Raw genomic sequence first — 19532 nt, 5'->3', positions numbered from 1 at the left:
GGAGTGCTCATTGTGGTAGAGTCAGACTGTGTAACATGATGTGCTGTATGCTGAGATTAGTGCAATTGTTGAAGGACTTCGAATGGTAACCTCGAGGGTGTATTTGCCTTTAGTGGTAGAGTCAGACTGTGTAACAACTATATGCTTGTTGATTGGCGAGGAAGAGGTGCTTACTTCGGTTAAATCAATAATTCAGGAGATCAAGTCATTGGGGGCTCATCGTCATATTTGATGTTTTTAGAATTTGATTGCAGATGGCTGGCTTGACGGCGGATGGGTCTCAATATCAATGCTCGCATGATCATTTTCTTGGTTACGTTGTCTAGTTGAGATTGATATGGTCAATTTGTCATCATGATCGTTGAATTAGTGTTTATCTAAAAAAAAATGCTAATATATTATTTTGCCAAAAAGAACATAACTCAATTGACATAAGGTATATATTATCAACTTTGAAGTAAGGAGGTTCGATCCTCCCACCCCAAATATTGTTAAAAAAGCTAATATATTGTTTTTTTTTTCTTTTCTCTCTCTTTTTCTCATCATGTAATATACTTTTATAAAAGTTTTTTTTTTTCTTTTAAGAAAAGAATTGGGCTGTAATATTTAGAAGTAAAAGTTCAATAAAGAAAACATAGATGTTAATTTTAATTTTTTTTTTTTTAAAAAAAACAACTAATAAACAATAATGGAGCTTTTTTTTTTAAAAAAAAAAAAAAAACTAATAAACAATAATGGATCTTTTTTTTTTTTTTCTTTTTTTGATATGATAGCTTTCTTCAGAAATTAAGTTAAAGAAAGAGAGAACTAAAAACTTGGGATTCCTTTCAAGTCTCTAGTCTCTCAGGTATACATTATTTCTGTGGAATGCTTTGAAGGTTACGTTTTAGTCATTTTATTTTGTGTTTTATTATATTGTAATTTCTACAAAATTTATTAAAAGAATGTTAAACTTTTTTAGAAAATCAACACTAACCTAACAACAAGACAAGACTATTTTTAAAATTCATAGTAAACATAAGTATTAAAATTAGACATTTAAAACTGCAAAAATTAAATTGAAATGAAATTTAAAGTATTAAAATAATAATAAGAAAAGAAAAAAAGAAAAGAAGATGAAGACGTATATAAATATCTAAAAGGGCTTTAAATAGTTGTATAAATCATATATGACATCTAATTTAAGCCCCCTGGCATCTCTTATTCTCCCAAGGCAAGCAATCCTATAAAAATTAAATCCCATTTTCTTTTTTAAGAATGAGAAAGAAACTTTGCAAAGTTTTACTCTAATTTTCACAAAGAGCGGGAGACATCTCCCAAACATTCTTGATCTTTGAACTTGTTTGAAAGTTACATTGCGGTTTCTAAACTTGAATTTGTAACAATCCAATCATATAGTGTCAAATCTAAAACGATAGACCTCTTAAATTTTTAGTATGAAATAGACTATGTAATTTCTAACCACATTTTGTCTCTAATCAATTTATTGATCTATATAAATAGGAAATTCTATATTAAATGAATAAAGAAAAACATTTACTTGCATATTTTAGATCTCGGTTGAGAACCATTTTTTAAAAATAAAACTTCAATAACCTCACTTATGGGGATGATAGAATGAAAGTCGTCAGAAATTACATCCAAGATCCAGCTTAGAAAGACACAAAAAATAAACAAACACTTCCAAACTAGAAGATTCAACAAAAAAAAAAAAAAAAGAAAGAAAATCCAACAATGTAACGTGCAAAATAATGAGCAACACGATTCCTATCACGTGGGCAAAAAGAAAAAGAGACAATTTCTAATGCCTTGTTAGCAAACCAATTTCATCAACTGTGTTCTTTATCTTAGTAAAGTTCGAAGAGCAATTGTTAATCAATTGACCACCACTGATCGATCAAATGTGTATGAGTAAAAAAAATAAGAATAAATATGGTCTAAGTGAAAGTATACATTATCGATGAAGTAATCAATCTTGGATTATTCTAAGAGTCGAATCTCACTAGACTATTTATGCAATTCAATTTTTCTAAGAAAGAGTTTTTTTTTTTATACAAACCAAGGGGGAGCCGGTAAATAAGTGATTTTGAGGTTGAATGTTGACAAAAGCAGTAGTGCCTTGGACAATGCGATCACATCATATTGGGACAGTGACTTAACATGGACAAAAAACTTCTACCATTCGATCTTGTGTCAAGTTCCTTTAGGAGCTCAAGGCAGCTAATGCCTATATTTCTATGGTTAGTTAGATTTTAGATTAATTCACTTGCAATTTCTTTATCCTGTGATATCTCTTATTTCTAAGGCGATGTGACAGTTCTATTTCTAGGCTTTTAGTCCTATATTACTTTTTGAAATCAATTTAAAACTCCACTAGATTGCTAAATTAAGTGATCAATTTAACTTAACAACATTTTCCCATAAACTAAAAAAAAAAAAAAATTTAAAAACATAAGTCAAAGAGGTATGAAGCATAAGCATTGTTCAACCATTAAACCCTAAGATATTCACATTACTGAACCTCTTAGAGAATTTAGCTCATGATTGAGAACAAATGAATGGATTTCATTAGATTATAAATCATGATTACAAGACAAATGTTCAACAAAATAAAATGGAGAGAAGAAACTAAGCAAAAAGTGCAAGAATAAATAAAACAAAAACTAGAAATGTAAATAAATGACGCCTTCCGACTATTCCCCCATCTCCCAATCTTTCCCTAGGATGATTCTCCTCTTTCAAAGACGAATCTGACCTTTCCACATGCTTGGTAAGGGGCAGCTAAATTTCGTGAGTAGAGTGACGATGGAAAGATGATATTTGAAATAGAAGGTTTTTCCCCCTTTTATAGGCTCCAAATTGGTTGAGAATGGTCGAAAATCATGTTCTAAACGACTACCCATCATTTTAGGCATTGAATAAACAACTTTGATCAAGAAAATAGCAACCAGAATGATCGACGCAAATCTGGTAAATTAGAGCTTCTTGATGCGACCCCAATGAAATCTGGCAATGCGATTGCATTGAATACAAATCTGCAAAATAGTTAAAATCAATAGCAAAAGCTCATAAAATCAGCTCAAATTAATAAAAACACACTTTAAAGCATTAAAGGACCTATTTTTGATCATTTTTACCAATTTAAACTATTTAAGGGGACAATACCATGCATATAGCAACTTTTACTAAAAAAAATTACAAAATAGATGGTAAAAACATGCACCTTTTGACATCTATCAATCACCTCTCATAAATTAAATTCAACAACAATAGAATGAGGAAAGGGGACCAAAAATAAGAGATATGTGAAAGACCTTCGATCACAGTTTGGACTTCCAGTAGCATGATCAGTCATTTCTGGGCAATCCTACAAAGGCCAATACCAATAGGAGATCCAAGAGAATTTTCTTTTGAAAAATTAAAAACAAAAAACCAAAACCAAATAATTATCAAATGAGATTTTTTTTAATAGTTTGACAAATTACTACTATCATCAAACACAACCACAATTGAATCATAATCACTATAGTAGATGAACATTTTATTTTGTTGGAGTGTTTTGTGAGTTTCCTATGAATTAAATTGTTATTAACAAAAGATTGAAATATTTATGTTGGTTTTTTTTTTTAAAAAAAAAAAAAGAGTAGATAAATGCATATTGAAGCTAGAAATTAAGGGAAAATAATAGTAATTGTAGGCATATTTTAAGGAATTGTAATCATCACATGCAATTTGAGGGCATTTCAAAGAGGGGGGACAATGTCCTCTCTTTGGTCCCCTTTTCCTTTATTTCTGTTTACTTTTCCATTCTCTTTGCTTTCACTTTTGCTTTTCCCCTCTCCTTTAGAATGAAGTTGCATGGACTTTCAATTCCCCCATTTTTTTTTTGTTTAAATATGAAACAAATCATCATTTTAATTTTTAAGAAGTGTTATTCTTAAATATAAAAAAATAAGTTAATTTATTTATAAATATAGTAAAAAGTTACTGTCTATTGGTGATAGAAACTAATAGACATCTATCTCATACTGTCTATCATTGTTTATCTTTGATAAATAGTTACACTTCGCTATATTTAAAAATATTTTCAGTAATTTTGTTATTTAAAATAATTACTCTTTTAAGAAGGTATATATATATATATATATATATATAATAAATACTAAATGAACCATTGAAAAGTATTAATATAAAATCTTTTTAAGTTAGATTAACCAAGCTTTTTTCCCCTCCTTAATTCTATAGTTAATCTTTATCGAAATTAGCCTTACACAATAGTATCCTTATTTATAAAGCCTATGTCTTCTTCTAAATTTTAATCAATTTTTATATTTTGTTTGCACCCATAACCATCTTTTTCTCTTAAAAAAGACTTTTGATCAAACCTTCGTCAAATAGCCACACATCATTCATTTATTATCTATTGCATTGGAAATGTTATTATAGATCCCTTCAAATCAACTCCTTTTCTTGGTAGCACACACAATAATTTCATATATAAGTTTAATTACAAGTTTAGCGTTTAGAATTTTCAAGATTTGTCGCTTCTATAGGTTTATAAAACTTTTAATTTTATCATAATATAGATATCTTGAGTCTCTATTCTTAAACTTTCGATTTATTGTCTAATAATAGATGCTTGAATTTTTCAATTTTTTATCTAATAAGTTTTTTATTTATTTGAATAAAAAAAAAATAAACTCATAAATCTATTGTGTAAAGACTAAAGGTTTAAAGCCTTATTAGATACAAAATCACTTTTAGCTATAATTTAGCTATTGATTTTTAAGAAATGTCAAATACCTCTTGAACTTAATAGATGTAAAATTGAATGACCAAGAATATCTATTAGGCACTTTTAAATTTTAGAAACTTATAGACATAAATTTAAAAGTTTAAGGACTAAACTTCTAATTTAACCTCACATATAATAATAATTTTCTAAGGCTCACTACTTTTTTTTAAAAAAAGTTCCCTCCACATAATTATGATGAATGACTCGCCTTTCACTTGTTAAGTTAATAGTCTCTTTCTTCTTCATATAATAACATGATATTGTTCAATTTCAATATAAGCGGTCACATAATTTTATTTTGGACTATCTTAAATGTCTCATACTAATAAGAGTATCATCTTTACTTCAATTTCTATTTGTCAATCTGAGTAAAGTTTAATAGAGCATCAATTATCATTCAAAAGGTCGACACCATTATTCAATTCCTTGTTACATTAAACAAAATAAATATATTTGGCTAGGGAAAAAGTAGTTTTTTAGGATAAAATGTGAAAAGTCACTCCTAAAATATAGGAGTAGTTGTAATTATACCCTCAAACTTTCTATTGCAAAAATTGAGCTCTCAAACTTAAACTTATACCATTACAAGAAAATACCCCTTTCCCGATGCTCCGAATGGCTGAGAAATGGTAAAAAAAAGCATCGAGAGATCAATTTCCGATGACTAAATAGGCGTCGAGAATTTCGTTGGGATAAACCCATCGGGAGATCATCTCCCGATGCTTGTATACACATCGTCAGGAGTTAGGACAACTCCTAACGCCTCATGTATACTGTCAGGAGTTTATTTACTTTTGACAGTTGTATTTATCCATCGGGAGTTCTCTAATCTCCCTCGACAATGTTTAAGAAATTGATTCACAGTTTCTGAAATTAAACTCCCGAGATTGACTAGTCTTGGGAGATAATAGAACTCCTGATGCCGTCGTCGGGAATTAATACAATATCTAAGCCTTTTTTATTTTTTTGGTTTTTTTTATTTAGATCTAAATAACCTAAACTTTAGAACATTATTAAGCAAATCAAACACATAAGGAACAAAACGTATTCACATACAAATAAACAAAAACAAAAACAAAGTTGATAGTATTCTTTATTACACAAAAAAGAGAGGGTTTACAAAGATGGTCTACAAAACATATATGTCTGGACGAATACATAGAAGAAAGTGTGATGACATCTCCAAACAGCATCTCCAAAACAGTAGTTTACCTACAATTACATTAATTAGAGAACATTATTATATATATGAAGATTAAATGTAAGAAGAACTCTCAATCCCTCATTTGAAAACTAATTTCAACCCACCCCATACAACATTCAAAATTCATAAACTTTCACACAAAAATAAAAGTCATAAGATGAATCCTACAATCCTACAAAACAAAGAAAATCAACACACTTTCAAGCCTATATGTTCTCAACCTTAAACCTCCACAAACACACAAAACCCACATGTTCAACTCCAAAAAAAAGATAACTAATCTCAACCCATCTCACACAATACTCAAATTTCATTAACTTCCACAAACAAACAAAAGCCATAAGTTAAATCCTAAACTCCTACAAAACAAAGTAAATAAACACATTTCCAGGACTACATATTCTCAATCTTAAATCTCCACAAACACACAAAGACCACAAGTTCAACTCCAAAAGAATAACTAATCTCAACCCATCACATACAACATTTAAATTTTATTAACTTCCACAAATAAAACAAAAGCCATAAGATGAATCCTACAATCCTACAAAACAAAGAAAATCAACACACTTCCAAGACTACATGTTCTCAACCTTAAACCTCCACAAATACACAAAAATCACAAGTTGAACTCTAAAAGAATAACTAATCTCAACTCATCCCATACAACATTCAAAATTCATAAATTTTCACAGGAAAACAAAAGTCATAAGATGAATCCTACAATCCTACAAAATAAAGAAAATCAACACACTTCCAAGACTACATGTTCTCAACTTTAAACCTCCATAAGTACACAAAAACCACAAGTTAAACTCCAAAAGAAAGATAACTAATCTCAACTCATCCCACACAAAATTCAAATTTCATAAACTTCCACAAACAAACAAAAAAAAAATCCAAGTTAAACTCCAAAACAAGTATAACTAATCTCAACCCACCTCACACGACATTCAAATTTCATAAACATCCACAAACACAAAAAAAATCCAAAAAACACATTAAAATATAGTTATTTGGCTACCATAACTACAGAATAGCAAAAAAATTTATTATCATAAAGCTACTAGTAAGACATAACTACTTTGCTACCGTACTGCAGAATAGCAACATATTAGCCAATTAGATAATTAAGTAATCATACCTAATTTGATGGCCCTTCTCTCTGAGATTGTATCACATCTTTATTCATTTTTCATCTCTTCCATTTGTCTTGCATGATCCTCTCTCATTTGTTTTTAACGTCTTCAAGTTTCTTAATCTTCAATTGAGACTGTTCGACATTGGCTTTCAATTTGCTCACCTATCTACTTTTCATTCCTTGAGTGAATGGCGAATGCGATGAGTTGCTACCCTTTCTTGACTTAGGTTTAGGGCTCCAACCTAGGTCTTTTATAAGACTGGATCGTCTATCCAAAATCGTCTCACAAATTTTGTCCCCTATTAGTGGTTGGGAACCTTCTGGAGTTGGTTGGATTGTAATTCTAACATTTGTTTCTTTACATATCAATTAAATGTGTAAGTACGAGTGACAGAACCTACAAATAAAAAAAACGAAAATAAACAAAATTGATTATATATGCATCCCCAGCTGCCCGATTCACGAATTTGCCACCCTTAGAATGGGTTTCTTTAAATAGGTCAACACATCCTACTTTTCAATCTTGTTTTTCCTACAACTTCGATTGAATTTGCAGGAACGACTTTGATCCACCTACATGGTTGAAGGGTAATTTCTCTCTATTTTTCTTATTCATCTCCCAAATTTCCTACATTAAAAAAAAAAAATTAAAAAGATATTCTATATTAGTGAATGAAGTAAATGATACACGTCCTCAACCTCTCCAACTTAAAAAGTATGACTATAATGTCTGCTTGTAGTTGGTTCTAATCATTTACACGAATTGTTTTTGCACATGAGTCGCGAAAAAATCCACACAATTCAATAATAGCAGTGTGCAGTTCTTCAGTAGATATGCTCGAATACCAATATGGAGTAGTCTATGAAGCAAAACATGGAAATCGTGTGTTTTCAGCCCCGATATTCTTCCATCTTTATCATTCACCCATCGTGATATATTAGACACGAACCCATTAGAAAATTTCACCGATTTTAAATACTTACAAAACAAAATCTGTTCACTATTAGTTAATGTGTACGTTGCATGTGGCTTTACAAATTTTTTATCGACTTATATTAAGTGTAAGTCATTTCTTATCTTTAAATCTTGTAGGTCTAACCAATCGTTTATTGTATCCGTTTTTTCTTCAACATTTAATAATGTGCCTACCAAGTTGTAATATGCATTACATCTAATATATTTCGTAACAATAGTCTGGACCAATATGGAAGTTGGAAAAAAAAAATACTTTTCTTAGTCCAATTTAGAATTCGTTTTCTTTTCTTATCTTGCTTTGATGAATTTTTCCTAAGCACAAGAAAGTTCAACATATTTATTTGTTGTAAGATCTCTTCTCTATTTATTACAATTGGAGGAGGTCTATGTTTAACTTTTTCATCATGTTACTTATTTCAACGCCAACTATGATTCTCTGGAAGATAACGTCGATGTCCCATGAATGATATTTTCCCTCTTATCTCGGAAGACGATTTATCTTCTTTGCACTCCACCCAGATAAGTCACCGTACACAGGAAAGTCATTAATAGTCCACAATAAGGTCGCATATAATTGATAAAACTCATCAGTAACACAATCATAAGTTCGCACACCAATAGTCCATAATTCTATCAAATCTTCAATCAACGGCTGTAGGTAAATGATGCTTGTATTTATGAAGTGGAAATATGGATGCTATGCATTGATGGAATTGCGTTGTGCACTCAAGTTTCCCCAGCAGAATCCAAGTGTAAATTCCTCTGAGTTTCCTAGTAAGTCCAGGGTCGAACACAGGAACTTGTAAAAACAGATTGCGTTAGTAATTTTTATAAAAACTTTGCGGAAAACCGGATAAATAAATAAAGTGTTAGGTTTTTTATTTGCGTTGTTGAAAAGTAAATAAATAAATGCAGCGGAGTTGAGAAAAGACAGTTGCATTGATAGATGCAATGAGTATGCGATGAACGGGTTGAGAAGATCTTTAGCTAGCGTTACTTGGGAATGCATCAGACTATGCGATCATGTTACAACCATGCACAGCAAGTCATTTTCCAATGTAAATGCGATGCTCCTAAATTTAGGACGCATGTGTTGAATGCAAAATGTCCATAGAGCGCATCCCTAAGTCTCTACTCTTGTCCTATACGATGATACAAAATGCATAAAAGTAAGGTGACTGCATACAATCATATCCTATCTCTAGGATGCATGCGATGCGTTTATAACAAATAATGCTCAAAATATAATCTCACTCTCACAAGTGTCAACCCGCTCTCTGCTCTTACGCTCCAAGGTTCTTTCTCGAATTGCCCTGAGCAATCTCCGGTGCCACCACTCTTCTCTTGTTCCGCCTTAAAATGGAAAGGAAAACTATGGACAGAAGCGTGAACTTGTGGAACAAAAGATTGTAAAACGGTGAACCTCTTCTCTAAAGAATACTCTTGGTATTTATAGAGCATCCATGGTGAAAGGCGGCTTATCTCTCCTGGTTGTATAGATGGGACAACTTTAATTCCTAACTGATGCACCGAATAATTATCACCGATAAAGCTGAATGTACTTTGTGACCGTTATCGGCTGTCAACTTAATTTGGATTTGACTGTCATTAGCTTTTTGTCGCATCGCTCTTAATTGGCCTTTCACCTAGATGCGCCCACCATGTTGCACTGACCAAGTTGCGACGATCCTTCTTGGGCGAATGTTTGCGAGCATGATCAATGCAAAGCCTTGAGGTGAAGTTGCGTTCAACCAATGAATTCCTATGATCGCAATCTTTGCATTGCATTAACGCATATTCTGCATAAAAATACAAAAATCAACTGTTCTAATGCGCTGAACGCATGCGACCGCAATATCATGAAAACGATGCTTAATGGACGCAAGTTTATCATATTTCATCAACGCAATCCAACATTGTTTAAAAACTTAGCACTATGATAACGTGCATTTCTGCCGGTTATCAGTAAATATTAATTTCCTTTCTAGGAGATTTTGGACCATGTATGATGTAACGACCTGACTCCCTAATACTCAACTAAGTTGTTACTATAGACATGGATGTATACAATTCAAATTGACATCTTTTCATGACTTAGTAAAATCAAATAAATAACATAAAATAATTAACTTTATTAAAACTAAATAACTGAAATTCATTAACCAGAGTACCCTTAAAACCATAAAACAATCTAGAAAATTTTCAAAAAGTTAAAAAAAAAAAAAAAAAAAAAAAAAAAAAAAAAAAAAAAAACTCAAAACTTCAAGTTTAAACATCAAGACTAAAAGTTTAAAACATTAAAATCTTGAAAATATGAGCGGAAGCATATGACTAGTCCTAATGACTCGATCACGGATTTCGTTTGTCATTCACCAGTGTGTTCTTACCCTTACCTAAAAAGTAAACATGAAAAAAAATGAGTATGAATTACTCAGTAAGTAACCCCATTATTAGGGTCAAACTAAGCATCTATGTCTTCTAGATGCCACTTTTTAGTGGGACGTGCATAAACCTCTACTTTCCATGGGGTGGCTAATTAGTGGATAGTTGAACCTACTCTACCATAGATTAGGTGTACCCAGAAACCTCTGGTGAATCTCGAAGGAAACACAAACCTCTAGTGAAGTCCTAAAGGATATTACCACCTCTGGGAATCCCGAAGGAAATACGAACCTCGGGTGAATCTCGAAGGAAACACGAAACCTATAGTTAATCCCGAAAGAAACACGAAACCTCTGGTCAATCCCAAAGGAAATACGAAACTCTGGTGAATCTCGAAAGATACAAAAATCTCTGGTGAATCCCAAAGGAAACATAAACCTCTGGTGAATCTCGAAGGAAACACAAACCTCTGGTGAAATCCCGAAGGAGATCACCACCTCTAGTGGGTATCTAGTTACGGATAGGGGAAACTATCACTATCATAAACATAATGTTCATCATAAAACATTGTCACATAAATATACAAATACATATCATCATACTCAATGTTCATCTAACAAATAATATAAACAAAATAATTTAATTCATGCTTACACTCATAACATGCTTCAAATATAATCAAATTCAACTTATTTATCCTCATGCATCTAGATGAGTCTCAGAATCCTCATAATTATTCTTAAATTTATCACCTAGCACAAAGGCGGTTCCAGTAGCAAGATTACTTACCTCAAATTTGGTCACGAATATTAGTCCACGAAATTATTCTCTAAAACCTTTGAAAAATTTGAATCAATCCTATAATATAAATCACCATTTAATTTAGCAACCATGACCTAGAATAATGAACCCAAAATTTTAACTTATCCTTTAGGGTTCAAATGTCTCTAATTCAACTTACCAGAATTGTGGCTTGGTTCAAAGTCAGTTCCAAAGTTCAATTTATTTGTCCAAATATGAACATAAATCAAATCCAAAATTGATTAACTAAAATTTTCACGATAACTCTTAATCCAAAAGGCCCAAAGTGCTAAAATTCATCAAAAACTTACCAAAATCTTGTTGAAAATACCCTTAATGAAGTTGGATAGCTTGCTTTTGGTTCCAAAACTCTTTCAAAAATCAAATCTAACAATCCAACATAATGGGTTTATATCAAATTAAACCAAAATTAAATAGGTAACCAAGAATCTCAAGGAAGTCGATAAAACGCACCCGAATTTTCAATTCTTACCCAAATCTCAAGATTTCTACAAATGATAACGACAGAACACGGAGATGGCAAACTGAAAGTCGATGACGGCACCAGGCGACAGGCTGACCAGATCTGAATGTGAATTGATGACAGACGTCAGCATGAACGAACCCCCTGTGCAGACGACGAACGACCGAAAGTGAACGCGAATGATCCGCTGGAAGATAGAGTGACCGACAATGTGTGACAGTCAAACTCAAGGATTGGTGGTGGAGCGTGTGGTGGACGAGCGGCTGGGCAGCAGACGTGAAGAAGAAAAACGGTGCAGCAACTTGGGCTTCTTCTACGGCTGAGGGTTACGCTTGCGGATGGAAACGACAAAAGGAGAGTCACGCGTGTTGGGGTTGATGTCCTAAATCTCGTAGGGTTTTATAGTTTGTAATTGTATTGTACAAATATTTGATTTATGTAATAAAATATATAAATTTTTTTTTTAAAATTAGTTTCATTAACCACAAACCAATAAACTAACATCCGAGGTTATTTGTAGCTTAAACATATATGTAGAGATATATGGGTGGATCATATTTAAGTGATAACGTAGAGATATATGGGTGGATCATATTTAAGTGATAACCTAAATGGTCTGTAATTGATGGATAAGGCTGGATACCTTATCCTTGTGACACTACGAGTATGACCCGATTTGTAGATATTACCATTATTGTAAAGTGCTACAAATGATTTGCTCCTAATAATTCATGTGGAGACTTATGAGCAAAGTGCTACAAATGATTTGCTCCTAATAATTCATGTGGAGACTTATGAGCGGGGATATTCTATACAAAGAAGTTTGTATAAGACCGAACCACAAAATGTTTAGCCTCATTATATAATGCCTTTCATAATAGAGACTTACATTTCAACAAGATGACCATAGTAACATGACTTGAATCCTTAGTGAGTTGTGAACTCCTGTTTATGAAGGCGGTCCTTTGATTTGTATGGGTGAGAGTGACCAGATTGCCAACTCAACATGCCTATCATTTGTGGATTCGTCTGATAGGGGAGCTGGGAATACAGCTACACAATAAGAAATTTACTCATTCCCTAATGTTGAGACAAATAGATAAATTGCTCCTTTAAATGCTTATTGTAGGGCTTGAACAATGTGGCGTCGCACCCTTTCCTGACCAGGGAGGGGTTTGATCATATTTAGACTGTGATTTATTGTTCATTAGAGGGATCAGTGGATCAGTGGTACTTAAAGAGTTAGATGTAACTACAAGAGCAAAACGGTAATTTTGGCCCAGCTGTACTTATAAGCAATTTGTGAAGGGTCATCATACTTTGATTGGTTATATCCAATGCACACATAAATATATCTATAGTGCGAAGAGTGCAGTTGTCGGTCTTTAGTGGAGTGTCCGACAGTTAACGAATGATGAATAATTTAATTAAAGAGTATAATTAATTATTCACGTATTGTTGGAGCTTCAAGTTACAGGTCCATAGTCCCCTCAGTAGCTCAACGAAATTTAATGAGAATAAATTTTTGGATTAATTTGAATTGTTCAAATTGAGGGAATTAATTATATATGATATAATTAATTAAATTTTAATTATATATATGTTATGGTTACTATAATGTATTTGATATATTATAATATTAAGTATTTATTTGAGAGAAATTTAATATTTGAATATCATTCAAATATTAATTTTGTGAATTTGATTTATATAATTAAATTGAATATAAATAAGATTTATATTAAATATTGTTATTGAGAGAATTAAATCATAGGTTATATTGTATTGGAGAATTAATATATATTATATGATAAAGTAGTTATCATATATATATATATATATATATATATATATATATATAAAAAGGTCTATTATTATTTTTTAATTTTATTTTTAATACTACTAATAATAAACCAATTTTAGGGAGGGACTCGTAATTCCCTCCCCATTATTCTCTGCACAATGTGCAGGAGTGGAGTGGAGGTTTTTCATTCTTTCTTCTTCCTGAAGAAAATATACACAGTGGGTTTTCTATGAGAAAAATCTTTCCTTCCTCCTCATCCTTCTTTTCAATTCCATCTTAAATTTAAACTTAAAATAGTCAAAGCACCGCGAACTACTGGATTCTCATCCAAAGAATACCAAGGTCACCTCTATGGTAGTGCCCAATTGAAGTTGGAGGAAATTCAATTGAAGGTTTGGTCTTCAAAGGTAAGGGTTCCAAACCCAAATTATTTCTTGATAATTTATCAAAAGCATGTTGTAATTTTGTGAATTGCATAATTTTATTCTTGTGTAAAATTTTATGTTCTGTAAAATTTCGAGAATTAGGACGATCCATCTCTTCTGCTCAAGGTCCCTTCATATGGTTCTTTTAATTGGTATTAGAGCTAGGTTTTAATGGCCCAATTTTTCCAAAATTTTCAGAATTATTCTTTATAGTTTTGGTGGGTTATTGCATTCAAAATGATTATGTGATGTGCTGTATTGAATGTGGTTTGCAATTAATGGATGTTTACGTGATTAGGAAGTATTGATTTATTGCTTTATTTTACTATTTGTGATATAAAGGCTGTTGGGGTTAATGCCCTAAATCTCGTAGGGTCCTATAGTTTGTAAACACTTGTATGAGCAAACATTTTGTGATTTATAATATCTGATATTTTATTCACTTCAGTCTATGAAATATGAGATATTTTAGTTGCATTAACCATAAACCAATAAACTAAGATCCATGGTTATCGTTGTAACTTAAACATGTATGTGGAGACAAGCAAGTGGATCATGTTTTAATTGATAACCTAAATGGTCTGTAGTATATGGATAAGGAGGGATACCTTATCCTAGTGACACTACGAATATGGCCCACTAGTGTATGGGCATTTTCAATATAATTTGTATTGTATTGAAAATTCTTTCCAATACAATACAAAATCGTAGTATAGATTCATAACCTAGGCCTAAGTCATGCACTTTTTGCTTAGCTTCATAAAAGGAAGTAGGTATAACGGTGCCAGCTGGAAACGTTGTTTTTAACAGTTCTAACAACATGTTAAATAATTTGTTACTCTAGCTATTTAAAACTTTGATATGCATCAACTTCACTAAAAAGTTCAATGACGAAAATTACGAACCAAGGTATAGTTCATTACGTGCTTCAGCTATTAAATCCTCAAATACATTTGTGGTATTTCTTTATCGACCATTAGAGGACATTTCATTCTCAATCTCTTCTTCATTTGCATCTTCCTTTTTAATTGGAACTTGTAGATCGTTTATAAGATTTAACATTCCATTTCCTTCAACATCATTACACTCTATGTTAGTTTCTTCATCATTATATAATGAATAAGTTGTATGACTTTCAAAACCTCTAGATAAGTTGACTAGCTCTCCATGATATACCCATTGATAGTATGAGGGGGATATTTCATATGCTAATAGATGTCGCTCCATACACTTTAATGACTCCAACATTGAGTTCATAAAATTCTTGCATGGACATCTTGTTCATCCAGAATCATTAACATGAAACTTCGCCACATTTAAAAATTTGGATACTTCTTCTCTATACTCGATCGACAACTTATTTCTAAGTTTTATTCATTATTTATTCATCCTTAAAAATAAACCTTTTCTGACCAAACTTGTAATCCAAAACAAATTATAACTTGTGTTTGATCCAAAAGTTAAGAATTTGATCAACAAAAAACTAAATACGAAAATATTATCGAATGAGGTCTATATAGTTATTAAACACAATCTAAGTTAATTATTAACTATATGACTACTACACTATTTTCATCAACAAAACTCATCTTATTGATTAAAGAGAAAATGATATCACAAAAATTTAATGATTCAATATTGTTTGTGGAACACAAAATTTAAGTTTAGGCAACACGTTTTGAAATTAAGACTTAAGCATTTTTTATTAGTTTTAATAATGGTGAACGACACTCGAAGATTCAAGAACATATTCAAAATAGAGAAAAGAATAGAGAAAAAACACAAATGAAACAGATTAAGTAAGTAAAAGACGCATGTCTATATCATGTTTGTCTTTCAAATATATATATATATATATAAATATATATAATATATATATATATATATATATATATATATATATATATATATATATATAATGCAAAGTTAATATATTTTAAAGTTTGAAAAAAAGGAAAACATGATTCTTGGAAAAAAGAAAACATGATTCCAAACATAAATGTTTACAAAATAAGAAAAAAAACTCTTTTAAAATTAAAAATTTTCACAAAAGGAACAAATCTACGAGACAAGAAAAGCAATGGGGGAGTGCCCTAAAAAGGTGGGTTAGTTGATTAATTGTGAGGGCAATCATGTGTGCGAAATGCTCTCATTTTCACAACCCAAAATGGCAATCTCACCCTCTTCAAAAGCCTTCCAAAGTTTGGTCATTTTGGTGGTGCAATTACGTGTACAAAGTCGAACTCAAGAAAGAGAAGATAATTCTTCAATTTTTTTAATCTTTTTTTCTTTTCTTTAAAGTACTACAATTCATGCCGAGAGTGCATAGAGATTTGAAGGCGCCCTAGAAATTTGAAAAATATTTCTAGTAGATTTGAAAGCGTCCTAAAGATTTAGAAAAGATTTCTAATATCTTAATTAATTTTTGTAATAATATTTAGCTTTAAGAAAGTAACACTTTTTTGTGTATTTTCCACGGGCGAATCCACTACAAGATGGGTTAGAAACCAAAGATGCCATAAACCTATGAGTGAAGATCATTATGGACATAATTTTTCATTTGCAAAAGCTCAAGAAATTATCCTAAACATAATCCATCAAACACAACCATGAAAAGAGAACAAACAAACACTGATTTCACCATCAAAGTCCCTAAACAAACCTTGATTTCACCATCAAAATATCTTAAACACAGTCATAAAAGAGAGAGAGATTACTTGATGTTGATCAATGGCATTCAACGATGAGGAAAGGGGACTTCGGGAGGCAGACGGAGTTCGAAGGTCCAATGTTGATCGACGATTTGAGGGGAGCGGCGTTCAGACGAAGGGAAGAGACACAAGACGAAAGGGGATTTCAGGGAGGTGATTTCAGATCTGATTGATTTTAAATATGATATTAGGATTACTAACTTCCGACGAATATTATGTAACCATCAGAAGTTAGTGCCAAATCCCGACGCTTAAAATTACTCGTCGGGAGATATGCATGTATCTTCCGACGATGAGGAAGAGCCGTCGGGAGTTATGCATAACTCCCAACGGTTAATTAACCCATTGGGAGTTAGGTCATATTGCACCATAACTCTCGATGATTATTGTATGGCGTTTGGAGATATTATATCTCCCGACTGTTGTTTTTAGCATCAGGAGATAGTTTTTTTCTTGTAGTATACGAGAATTAAAATTGGACTTTCAAACTTACCGTAGTTGTAGAAATTGAACCCAAAATGATTAAAAAAAAAAAAAAACTATTTGAAGGTTCAATTTTTATCCTTTAATAGTCTAATTTCTATAATTATTATAAGTTTGAGGGCCCAATTTTAACACTTGTATAAGTTCGAAGGCTCAAATTTTACAATAAAAAGTTTGTGAATGATTGTAACTGCCACTATAGTTTTTGCATTAGCTCATCTCTTGTCATTACTTTTAAGATTTTTACTAAAATGGGAACTTATAGTAAAAATCTTATAGAAACGTCATTTCTCAAAAAGATTTTCAATTATGAAATGAAATAGAAAAAGAGCACCAACTCAAAAAGGAGGGAAATAAAATGGGGAAAAATTGAATTTATGTCAAGCTGAGTTATGGAACACTCAAATTTATTTTTAAAATATAGTTAAAAATTGATGGATAATCTTGGGGGAAAATCCCCAAAAATGGTTTGAATCAATAATTTGTATGCCATAAATTATTATTTATAGTATTTATATTTCTATATGGTGACATTTTACCAATATTTTAATTATATATTTGTAATATATAGTTTATTGTTCTACAAGGACTTTGAGAAAGAGATATTGTCCCTTAGATCTATAGTTGAAAGTCTTTACACTATATAATAATTAGTAATAGAAATATCATATATACTTTTTTGTTTATTTCTACATGATTTTAAAGAGAGAGAAAAAAAGTTGTCCCATCTTATCTTCTTACTCATTTATTAAAAAGAGAGAGAGAAACATTATTGGTTGAAATATTGACCATTTTTCCTTCAATGTAGTTTTTTTCCCTATAATTTTTAAGAATATTTCAATAATAATATTATCAAATATTGAATGTTTTAAATTTTAAAATGCATTAGATTTATTAAAATCAAAGACCAACCAACTACAATTTTAACTCAATTCACGTGAAATTTATATTTCAATTTTAATGCTAAAAGTTCGATTCCACCATACCTTATATTGAAAAAAAGTATTAAAATCAAAGCAAAGAATGAAAATTAACAACTCTTTCCTTTGATATTTGATTTTTTAAAAATGGTACACATAGAAATGTTTAATATAAAGGGGCAAATTATGAAAATGTGTTCAACGATCAAAGTTTGGTCCAACCCTATAAATATTTGGCCTTTTCCTAAGAGCCCTATATATATACTTGATCCTTAGTACAATATTGTGAAAAGATGAGCTTGATTTTGGTTTTGTTCTTGTTTTTATTGAACTAATTTCAAGTGTAAGTGAGAATTTCGATTGATCACTGACCTTTTCATCGAAGACATATATATATTAACTAATTAAGAGATGATTAAATTTGTATTATTAAGTCTAGATTAATTTGACCATATAATCAATCACATCGCATGATAGTTAATAAATAATCATATTGGAATATTCTCTTTCATTTATTTGTTTTTTTCGAAAGAGAGTAAAAGAATATGATCAAAAGAAAAACAAAACTAAGGTATTTGAGAAGCATTGAAAAAAGAGAAATAAAATATTTATTTATTCAACCTTTTAAATTCACACTCACTTTTCTAAAGTATGTATTACATATTTTGAGATTTGAGGTTCAATCTCTCACAATACATTACTTAAAAAAAATATCAAATTGTAACTTTTATGAAAATTTAGAAATTGATAGCTCGTAGAAATGCAAGCTTTTGTAGTTTTTTACTTAGAATTATGAAGGTCAATAAGCAAGAATATGCGTTGATAATACTAAGAATTCATGTAAAAAGTGAACTTGCATCAAAGAGCATCAAAAATCCTCACTAACTCTATACCATGCTTTATTGCGGGTCAAAGTGTTCATTTTTGCAGATATTACAAGAGTTGATCATATGCGTCGATCCCAGACCGCCGCAAGGTTGAACGCATGAGTTGATTAAGTTTGCCGCATGGGATGTTGCATCCACAGATCAATAGAAGTCTGATCGTAAGGTAGATGGAATGCATTGACATCTCAAGAGAAGCAAGCACGAACGCATACCTTGGGAATATCAATAAGATAAGGTGATGTTGACATTGCCCATACCACGACAAAGGTGGCAGTGAGGCAGAATGCCATCATGAAGATTGTCGGCGTTTAAGCTCTATAAATAGCACCTTGGACCTTGACTTCAAAGCATCCAAGCTTCTGCTTTAAAGCAGATGCTTACGATCACAAATGAGAGCATGAATGAGATTTTCTTTGAGGATTCCTCACCTCCACAAACCATTCCGCGTGACATTCGGAGCTTTCGCTGGAGATAGAGCTCAAGAGAGACATCTCCACCATCCATCCATGGCACCACCAG

At 31.4% G+C, this 19532-nt stretch overlaps 1 long non-coding RNA gene across 1 annotated transcript; it reads right to left on the bottom strand.

The window, feature by feature from the left end:
* Window positions 1–9370: 9370 nt before the first annotated feature.
* LOC150031924 (uncharacterized) lies at window positions 9371–12061 on the bottom strand. Its single transcript, XR_016525170.1, has 3 exons — window positions 11793–12061; window positions 11611–11686; window positions 9371–9915 (listed from the first exon to the last, which is right to left on the bottom strand). It is a non-coding gene; the product is annotated as an uncharacterized LOC150031924 (long non-coding RNA).
* Window positions 12062–19532: the final 7471 nt, after the last annotated feature.

The sequence above is a fragment of the Benincasa hispida genome, chromosome 12 (assembly GCF_027475165.1).
Source record: "Benincasa hispida cultivar pf3 chromosome 12, pf3_genome.v1.1, whole genome shotgun sequence".
Classification (NCBI taxonomy): domain Eukaryota; kingdom Viridiplantae; phylum Streptophyta; class Magnoliopsida; order Cucurbitales; family Cucurbitaceae; genus Benincasa; species Benincasa hispida.
The sequence above is the reverse complement of the archived record's forward strand: the minus strand, read 5'-3'. Positions and strand labels throughout refer to the sequence as shown.